Consider the following 10,644-nt stretch of genomic DNA (forward strand, 5'->3'; position numbering starts at 1 on the left):
CAATGTTCTTAGATGACACGTGTGTCAGGATTATCATGTTTTCACCAGTCATATATTTTGCCATCCAATGACGACACGTAACACCAAATTTGGTTTATGTGGAGCTAGTAAAACAGCCGCGAGTGCATCATGAAGGACCCATTATACTCCATTGTAGCGTTGAAACGCACGCACGCTGTGCACAGTGACGCTACGTTAGCAAAACACGAGCACTCTTTAGTGTGACGCTAGGCGCGACCGGCGTGACTAGCGTCCATCGGCGCGGCTTTACGGGAACCGGCGAGAAATGTGACACGCTGCATTTCGCGCAGATGCGTTACCCAGACAACACTGCGTCTCCTTGTTTGTGTGACAGAGCGACGCTGGACGCGCTGAAACGTGCATGCGTCAAAGCAACGCAGTGCGGCGCGAGCCTACGAATATATGGCAGGACCGGCGCCTGGCGTGGCAACACCGGCGTGGCGCGATGAAATGAACGCCGACCACCACGCGCACCGCTTCACCTCGAAATGTACTGGCGCCTTGACTTTGGCATGTAGTCATGTATTCACATGACAGACATCTCCTGATTATCATGTTTGGATGTGTCATTTACCTATGTCGTCCGCTTGCGTCGCGTAATGCGGTGTTTGGTACAAGTGAAGCTAGCGAAACGGCCGCGAGCGCATCATGAGCGTAGGACGTAGTCATGTTGTTATATGACAGGTATTTCATGTTTATCATGTTTGCACCAGTATAATACCTTCATCATCCATTCACGTCCCGTAATGCCAAATTTGGTATAAGTGGAGCTAGCGGAACGGCCACCAGCGCATCATGAGCGTGGCATGTAGTCATGTTGTTACATGACACGCTTTTCATGTTTATCATGTTTGAACCAGTATAATACCTTCGTCATCTATTAACGTCCCGTAATACAAAAGTTGATATATGTGACGCTAACGAAACGGCCGCGAACGCATCATGAGCGTGGCATGTAGTCATGTTGTTACATGACACGCATATCATGACTTTCTTGTTAAGGTCTGCATCTTGTGTTCGCCATGCAATCATCCCATACCATGCCAGTTTTGCTACATGCCATGTGAACGAAACCACCGCAAGAGCTTCAGGGCCATGAAAGGTAAATCTTGACATTCATAACAAATACGTTAAGATTTTCATGTTATAGCTAGTCAAATGTGTTCTTCATACAGTCATGTTATGCCATACCAAATTTGGTATTGATACCATTATGAAAACTGCCAGGAGAGCTAAACCTCGTTGGCGGCTATATAGATAGATAGATAGATAGATAGATAGATAGATAGATAGATAGATAGATAGATAGATAGATAGATAGATAGATAGATAGATAGATTGATAGATAGATAGATACGCTCAAAGTCGCAGAAATTTGCTAAGAAATGCTTCGCACTTAAAACTAGTAATTGTTTGGCATACTGGCAGGATGTATAAAAATACTCTTGTTATATAACTAAAAAGAAACTTGAATACAATGACTTGATATATCTTCGTTCAAGACGTATCATTTACATTAAGTGGGTGAGTCCTACGCATTGGCGTAGCGGTTACGGTTCACCGCTGCTGGCCTGGAGGCCGAAGCACTCAATTCCGACCACAGCATTTCCGACCACAGAGTGCACATTAAAAAACACCAGATGGTCGAAATTTCCGGAGCATCCTATCACTGCAGCAGCCCCTATTGTCACAGCGCACTTTTTGGATAGAATGTGTGTTATAACAAAAAGCTAATTATTAAAAAAATTGTTACCTAATATGAATAGAATTATTGGAAGTAGTCGTCGTATCTTTGGACAAAGGTCTTTAGGTATTAACGCAGGAACACGCGATCGTTGACACATAACCATTTGCGTCGAAATTTTACAAGCCAGGTTAGTGCTTGAAGCCGGACACACCGATTCCGTAGTTCGTGTGGTACTTCTAGTAGCAGTTTTGTTATCCTGCACAGGGGCGATCCGCCTTATGTTTTGTAAGAAGTGCATTTGCATGTAGCTTATTTTTTAACATTGCTATCACGTGGATAGTTTTAGTTGGAATTAAAAGGTCATCCCATATTATGATGTCCTTTACGCAATATCGATGCAATTGAAGTATAGTATTGACTGGTTAACGCATTTCCGTTTTTGAATAGATGAAACTTAGCCTATATATTTCATGCAAAAAAAGCCGAATGGGGTAAGTATGTGACAAGTTCTCAATTGCAAGATATATTTGTGGAGACGAACACACGAAATGATTCCCCATTTTTTCTGTTGTCATTGTGTCCCCGATATGGCTCAGACAACTAAAGTTTCTTACAAGGAACAAAAAATACCAGAACACCCAGCACGAAGTTGATGAGAATCAGGAGAGTGAGTGCGTGGGAGTACATATTGAGCAGGAAGGTGTTCTCGCGCAGTGCCCCAACGCACCCACATGAGCTGACCATGAACAGGGTGAGCCCGAATGAAAAGAGCAGCACCTCCAGGTGCGACAGTAGCGTGCCGGGAAAGTCCAGGTTTTCCAAGATGCGCTCGTCCTCCTCAAACTCCCACGATTCCACCAGAAAAAGCGCCCCTGCCAGCATGAAGAACGCCCCCACGAACCACAGGAGAAGATTGAGAAGCAGCAGCGGGTATCGCACCTTCAAAGAGAAGGGACCGGATTTCAATCTGTCGCTGACGTCAGCGTTCTATAGGCAGCCATTATTATTGCCGATCAAAGGAACTCATAAATTGAGGAATTTTAAGCGACGTTTTCTTTTCGAACTACTCCGGGTTGTTGCAGTACGATACACTACAATACGATAAAATAGAATACATTTATTTCTTCGAATATAAGGGATATAGTGTATACAGTGGTTAAGAGCTGTTGAAAAAAAAAACACAGCATAGCCATGGAGTGCAAGATAATGAGTGGGGCGATGAAGCATCCGTCAGTCCGTCAGTTCATCCATGCTTCCGTTCATCCAATCATGCTTTCTTCCTTCCACCCGTGTGTCCGTCAGTGCGACCGTCCTTGCGACCGTCCGTGCATCCGTTCATGCGTCCGTCCGTCTGTCCACACGTCCGTTCGTGTGTCCATGATTCCGTCCGTCCGTGTATCCTTCTTTCAGTCCGTACATCCATGCGTCCGTCCATTCGTGCGTGTATTTGTGCGTCCATCCGTGCGTCCATTCAAGCGCCATCCGCGTGTTCATTCATGAGTCCGTCCCTGCGTTCGTCCATGCGTCAATCCATGCATTTGTCTATGTGTCTGTCTATCCTTCCGTCCGTCCGTGCATCTGTCTGTCTGTTAGTACCACAATTTCGTAACTTTTTGTCATATATTCTTCATACTGAATTACTGTCATCCAGAGGACCTTCCAAGGACTGAACAAGAGGTGGCACGGCCGGACTAGACACCTGGTCTTTGTGTTTAGTTCTCACCTTTCACCGTGGTTTAGACGCCTTCGACTTAATTCTTAACTTGTGATTAGTTAACGGGTGTGCAGCGCGAGCAGTAGTTTTTAGGGGCGAAGCTCCTTATGGCGTGGCTTGTGCGCCCCTCGTAGTACGTAACCATCAGTGGCACATACCCGAAATAGGTATAACATTTGACCTCCAAGGTGGTGCCGGTGAGAGATTTCTTCTGTGCGTTGTTTAACAATAAAAATAGTGCTCAATGTACCAGCCAATGGCTGCTAATGGGAAATGAGAGAGAGGACCAGTCGGCTTTTAGTCAATGCGCACGCTGCGATCACCATTAGCCGCCATTGGCATGTACATTGAGCACTATCGGACAAGAAAGGGTTGCTACATTATACTCGCTGGATGTAACCTCCTTAGTTTTAGAAAGGTTGAGCGAGCGTTGAGCCGCAGTGCAATGAATACAATGAACTAGTATATACCAGCAACACGAGGTTGTTATAGGTGGGAAATAGATACGAAGCGCAAGGTGTAAGAAAGTAAATGTCAAATTCTCCTGTCTGTCATCCCCATTAGCAGCCATTGGCATGTATATTGAGCACTATCTGACAGGAAAAGGTTGGTACGTTATACTCGCTGTGCGTAACCTCCTTCGTTTTAGAAAGGTTTAGCGAGCGTTGGGCCGCAGTGCCATGAACACAGATAACTAGTATATACCGTGAACTCGAGGTGTTTAAAGGTAGGAAGTAGACCCGAAGCGCATGCCGTAAGAAATTATGCGCGTGCCACCTCTCGTTTAGTGCTTGGAATGTCCGCTGGATGGCGGTGCTTCTATATGGGGAATATATGATGGAAAGATGCGAGATGGTGGTACTTGTAGTGTTGAAAAGATGGACGAACGGACACACAGACAGATGCATGGATAGACGCATGGACGAACGTAAGGACGGACACACGAACGGACGCACGCATGGACAGTCGGGTGGACGCATGGACGGTCACACAGATGTACGCATAGATGGACGGAAGCAAGAACGAATGGACGGACGAATGCTTCGCCTCACCCTCCTTTATTCACTCTGTGGATATGCTGCCAATTTTTTTCTAAACACACAGTGGTAGAGTGATAAGTAAATTCGGTAATCCCTGAATTTTAGATGCGGAAGCATCTTATACTCGCGCCTTGTAGTGCGCCGTCCGCGCCGTCCGCACCGCTTCTCGAACATTCGACAGCTGACACGCGCGCATGCGCCGTCGCGCCGTCGCCCACCATCTGTGCCGCGCGCGCTTCTCCTTCGAGAACATTCGACAGCTGACAGCGCATGCGCCGTCGCGCCGTCGCCATCTGTGCCGCGCGCGCGCTTCTCCTTCGAGAACATTCGACAGCTGACAGCGCATGCGCCGTCGCGCTGTATATATACTCAAGGTCGGCGCTCGCTCGCTCAGTTGCCGCTCGTCCGTTGGTTTGTACGGAGCGTCGACGTCCGAAGTCGCCGTGAAATGAATGCCAACGAATCCACAAACACAATGATCGACGTCCCTTCGACCAGCGCCGCCCTTTCGCATACGTGTGTACGTGTTCACTCATTTACCACCCCCTCCTACAACCACGTTAACCAATTTAGCCATCGACCCAAGTAAGTCGAAATTTAACACCCCATTTCACAACCACGTTAACCAATTTAGCCATCGACTCAAGTAAGTCGCACTTTAACACCCCGTTAACCAATTATATGCTCCGCATCCTCCTCAGTGTTCCCCCGAGGGAAGCTGCGGGCAGTTTTTTCGTCGATACGGCCTCATCAAGTGTGAGACACATAGGACGGCTTTTAGTTCTCTCATATATAGTACAGTACCGAGTGCCGTAATTTGTTATGTACTTTTTCTAAACACAGTTTTTCACCTTGGATATGTTTCGTTATTGATAATCTGTTCACGCTCTCTGAGCTTATAGCTTAGAAAATGCTGACCTGAATTGCGACTATTGGTTCATTTGATATTGTTTCTTAACGGGTACTCTTGACACACATAATGTCGTGCGCAGAGCAAAAGAGTGATGGGCTTGGAAGTTTCGTGATAAGTAGATTATAAGAAGGTACGCTGGATTATGTGCAAGTTATAGGCTAAACAAAAATATTGCTTATATACCTGATGAAGAGATTTGCGGAAAGCGCTATTACTTTGATTCTTTGGAGCAGCTTTTCATTTATTATAACAAAAAGAAAACTTATGATGGTAATCCCGGAACGTTAAAATTTACCATATTGACCCGCACGTTAACAGATCATATTAATAATGCACTATCGATACTGTGGTAAGCTCACCACTGGATTGACGTCAAGAAGGATTGTTGTCTCAGCCTGCGGGCTGCTGACCGGAGCCGAAAGTCCACTTGAACGTGAGCTTGCACAACATTCATCCTTATGTGGCCGGGACATGCAGCTGATGAGGTTGGAAAAGACTCTGCTTTGTGGTTCACAATATACACGTTCGCGTATGTTCTTCTTCTTCTTCTTCTCATCTCATGGCTCTTACCCAATGCAGGGAATTGTTGTTGTTGTTCTCCTCTGCAAATGGCTCGTACCCAACGGAGGGGATTGGCTGATCATAAGGTGAATTTGCCCGATACTTTCAGCATTGCTTCATTCCTAAAAACTACTGGTATTGATTTATGATTTAAAGTGCCAATTGCGAATTTGCAGAAAAAGAAATAAGGGAAAAATAGAGAGACCATAGCTTAGCAAAATAATTGTTTAGTCGCAGTGATGTATTCTTGAACGGCGAATCAAACATTCCTGTGGCAGAAACCCAGTGTAGAGGCTTCAAATGAAAGAAAATCAGGTTGCGATAATTGCAAGCTCAGTTTTTGAAGAGCTGGTGCTAGTATGCTTCGCCTGAATAAATCGGAACTGCGACAGTGTAATAAAAAATGACTAATCGTTTCCTATTGATTACAGTAAATTCACATAGGGGAATTCAATAAATCTGATCTATGCAAGTAAAAATTGAAGGATGTAATGCGGCAGCGAAATTTCGTGATTACAACTTCCATCATCCTTGAATTATACAGTTCACTGCGCCAGAGAAATTACAAGTGGTTGTACTCCGGAGAAGCCGTCAGTGCAGAGTTTGATAAATTTTGCCTGATTTTAAGTGTGCGAAATTGCGCCTCCGTAATGTGTACTGTAGGAGGGAAAATAGGTATGATAGGTGTCAAAAGCGATGTCTTTGCAATGAATCACCTATTTCATTTAACAACAATTAGCCAAGCGTTAGGTGAATTTGTTTTTTTTTGTTCGCAATACCACTCGTATATGCTAATATAAGTTTCACAACAAATAATTACTGAATAATTACATTTATATGTTTAGAAGACTGAAGAATTTGGGTCTATATTCTTTTAGTCTGACTGATAAATTCCTCTATTCCGTAGTGAACATCCTTGTGACTGTAGCCCAGAGTAGAGGTGCCGAATGCTCAAAGCAAGCGTCTTAAAACAGCATCTTCTTTTCACCTATGGCCTGTGGCACATACCCACCGTGGGGGATTGGCCAAGATACGAGTGGTTTTACAAAATATTATGAAGCTTTAGAATAATACAAGTCGTATAATAGAAAGAATACAGATTACCTTGAAGACTATGGTGCGTGACCTAATGCATACATTTAAATAAAAAGAAAACAAGGAAACGAAAACCTATTTAGGTTAGAGTATTACCCTTATTTTTATACGTATAAATATCTTAATTATGTGAGCAAAATAATACTGATAAATTAGCCAACCAATGAGTTTCATTATTATTGTCCTTGACAGCCACGCATACCTTCTTAATGGAGAACCAAGATATAGAGGCTCCTAGTGACCAAATGACAAGCAGAAATAAATTCATTCTAATACCACGTAAAAGTATTTCTAAAACAATTTTCGCTCTGTAGTAAACCGAGCGCAGGTATAAAAAATGATTTATTGTTTTCAGTTCACCACAGAACGCGCACAGTGGCGAAGGTGCCTAACCAGACCTGGGTTTGTAGAAATTTAGAATCGGCAGCGCAGCCTCATAACATTTACTTCTAGTTTACAAGTTTGGCAAAAGGCATACTTCCAGGGATATAATAAATGTTGGTTGATTGATTGGTTGATATGTGAGGTTTAACGTCCCAAAACCACCTTTTGAATATGAGAGACGCCGTAGTGGAGCGCTGCGGAAATTTCGGCCACTTGGGGTTCTTTAACGTGCACCCAAATCTGAGCACTTGGGTCTACAGCATTTCCGCCTGCATTGAAAATGCAGACACTGCCTTCAGGATTCGATCCCGTGACCTGCGGGTGAGCAGGTACTGGTGCATGGAACGCCTATATTTGTTAAGATTCAGCACCAACAGAAAGTGCCGCACTGAAATATAGAGAATATGTTATCATGACAGCTGGTGTAATTGCCATATCCAACTGGCGCAAAGGGACCACAACTGTCAACCACGAAAACGGATATAAATCAGATAGTTCAAAAGTATAAGAACAATCAGAATTCGGGTTAATTATACCAACACAGCAGCTGTCATCCGATAGTGATGCGTCTGAAAGAACAATAACAGTTGTTGTAATACGGTGCAAGTGATCTTGTAATAAAGCATCTAAGATATTACGGGGAAGTAATTGGGTTTTATTTGAAAAAATATCATCAAATTCAATTTCCCCAAGGTATGACTTATCACGAGTCGGGATGATATCGCATATAAGTGCGTTTATGATTTGTTAGCTGTGAAATCGTTACCAAGAAGCTTCGAAAATTCATACCGGTTTGGATAAAAAAGCTGTTTATGATTGTCGTAATAGTGAATCATAAACGGTCAAGAGTGTTTGTACAGTCAAAAGCAGATTCTGCTGGAAATGGAAAGTACTCTCGATTCTAGCAACAGCACATATTGTTAGGAACTGTTTTATGCAGGCTAGGACATAAGTACAAAGCTTCTCTTTCCGAAAACAAAGATAAGGTCTTAATTTTCAAGCTGAAGCCTAAAAGAAAGGTGTACAACCAGCTTCCAAAATAAGACAAATGTATATGGAATATATCTTTAACAGCGGTTCTCTTCTAATACTTATGACGTATTTGCTTAGCCTACGTAATACGCCACAGGCCCACGCACCTTTTCCGGCGATATATTCAATTTGAGGTCACCAGTTAAGCAATGTATGATGAATTACTTCTAGTTGCCTAATACATTCTACCTGTCGTATATCCTGATGATAATAAGACAGTGAGATGTTCAGGAGGCACTGCAGCGGGAGAATAAGAAGCACGCATTCACTCGAATTAAGCATAAATCAATTACCATCGAGCCAGCTATCCAGAGTGTTAAGGTAAATTTGTAGCTGTTTAGATAAAGTCTGAATGTTATGTGCGATTGCGAAAAACGCGACATCGTCAGCAAGAACATAATTTGTTATGTTCTGGTGACGTGTAATGGTGCTAATTAGTGCATTAATTAGCACTGAAAAACCACTGAGCCTTGCGGTACCCCTCTCATTTGTGAGTGAGTAGATGATCTATACCCGTCTTTAAAACAATAAAATTTTCTGTCTGCAAGAAAAGTGCAAGCCTACGTTAATAAGTACGACGGAAATCAAGCTATTCTAATCGATTTAGAAAAATACAGTGCTCTATGGTGTGATGTGCTTTAGCAAAGTGTAAAGTAGTTAAAGCTGCAGATTTGTTATGTTGCCGAGCAAGTTGCATACGACTTTTCAAATGAAAATGGATATTCAAAAATAAACAACCAGTCTTTAACCCAATCGGACAGGGGCTATAAACTGACCTCTCGTCAATAAGTACCTTATTTGTACTTTGAAGATTCTCTAAATCGATTCCACTAAAGTTTAATGTCAATGTGATTGGTGTTTTGTTATCCAACATGTATGCTTCGTTGTGATTTCAGAGCAACATTATAATTTTAGCAAGTTTCCATTCTGGCGGGATCCATGCGTTCCCTACAAATAATTCACAGTTTCAGCTGAGGATTAGGCAATTTCTGAAGTAAGACCTTAAACCAAAAAATTCTTTTTTTCCATCTGGTCCTGCAGATGTCCTTATTCGGCATAGTACTTTGTGACTTACTTCAGCTAACAAATTGTTTTTAAATCCAAGTGAATTTACTAGCACAAAGCGAATAGCCTAAAATTTAGCCGTGAAGCAGTGCTCTAAACTTAGCACTTTGTCTTCTAGAGAGTGGTTCATTTCTTCCGGCATAAAGACACATGATTGTAAGGTTGAAGGCTTTGGCAGTACTTTCCTTCGCACGAGCTATGGGAACAAATCACGCTCATTTTTTTTAATTTGGAACGGTAATTGTAATGTAAACTGTCGTATTTTTCTTTCGCACGCTTAATAGTACGCTTCAATACGAGAGCAGTAGTACGCTTCGATACGAGAGATAGTATTTCCAGTTTGTTGAGTACTGATTATTGAGAAGTTTTTTAACGGAATTTAGGCTTCTTTAATCCCGCGTACATTGATCCTTCAACCAACAAGATGAAGATCATTTACTCAATCGAATAGTAAATTCAGAATTTTTTCTAGATCTCTTTAGTATATAGCCATTCATACATGCAATCTCATTAGCACTCGCATTTTGAAATTTAGAAATGGCAGAATGCAGGCAGGCTTGAAATTTACCATGGTTTTCATATGTGCGTGTTGGCCGATCTAAATTTATGATTCAACAAGTAACTTAAAAAACGATAGGAAGGTGATCGCTGTTAGTTGTTGAGTCAACAACAGCCGATGACAAAAGATTGATTGCATTGAAAGAAAACGGTCAATCCAATACTCAGCAAGTCTGACTTCAGACAAATGTTACGTGGCCTTTATTCGGACACGAGAGGCTGTGGTCAATGGCCTATTCCCACAGCCGCCTACCACAGGAATTTTTCTTTAGTTCCCAAGAAAATGCAGTGAATTAAAGTCTCCTGTGAATACAGTTTTTCCTTTAACAGGCTGCCAAAACACTGCCAACGTGACTAGTACTTTGAACACCAGAAAAGAAATGACAATTAACAAATGAAAAACACGTGGTATCCGGGGAGACACAAAGGTATTGCTGCAATTTCACGCCCCGAGCCCAACATTCTGAAGAAAATTTTCGCCCTATCGCATAATTTACTTGGTACAATTATCATTAAACCACTTCACCTGTTTGACGATCTAATCGAAAAAGAAAAGAAATCGATCGTCGCCTTC

Source organism: Rhipicephalus microplus, unplaced genomic scaffold (assembly GCF_043290135.1).
Source record: "Rhipicephalus microplus isolate Deutch F79 unplaced genomic scaffold, USDA_Rmic scaffold_15, whole genome shotgun sequence".
Taxonomy (NCBI): Eukaryota; Metazoa; Arthropoda; class Arachnida; order Ixodida; family Ixodidae; genus Rhipicephalus; species Rhipicephalus microplus.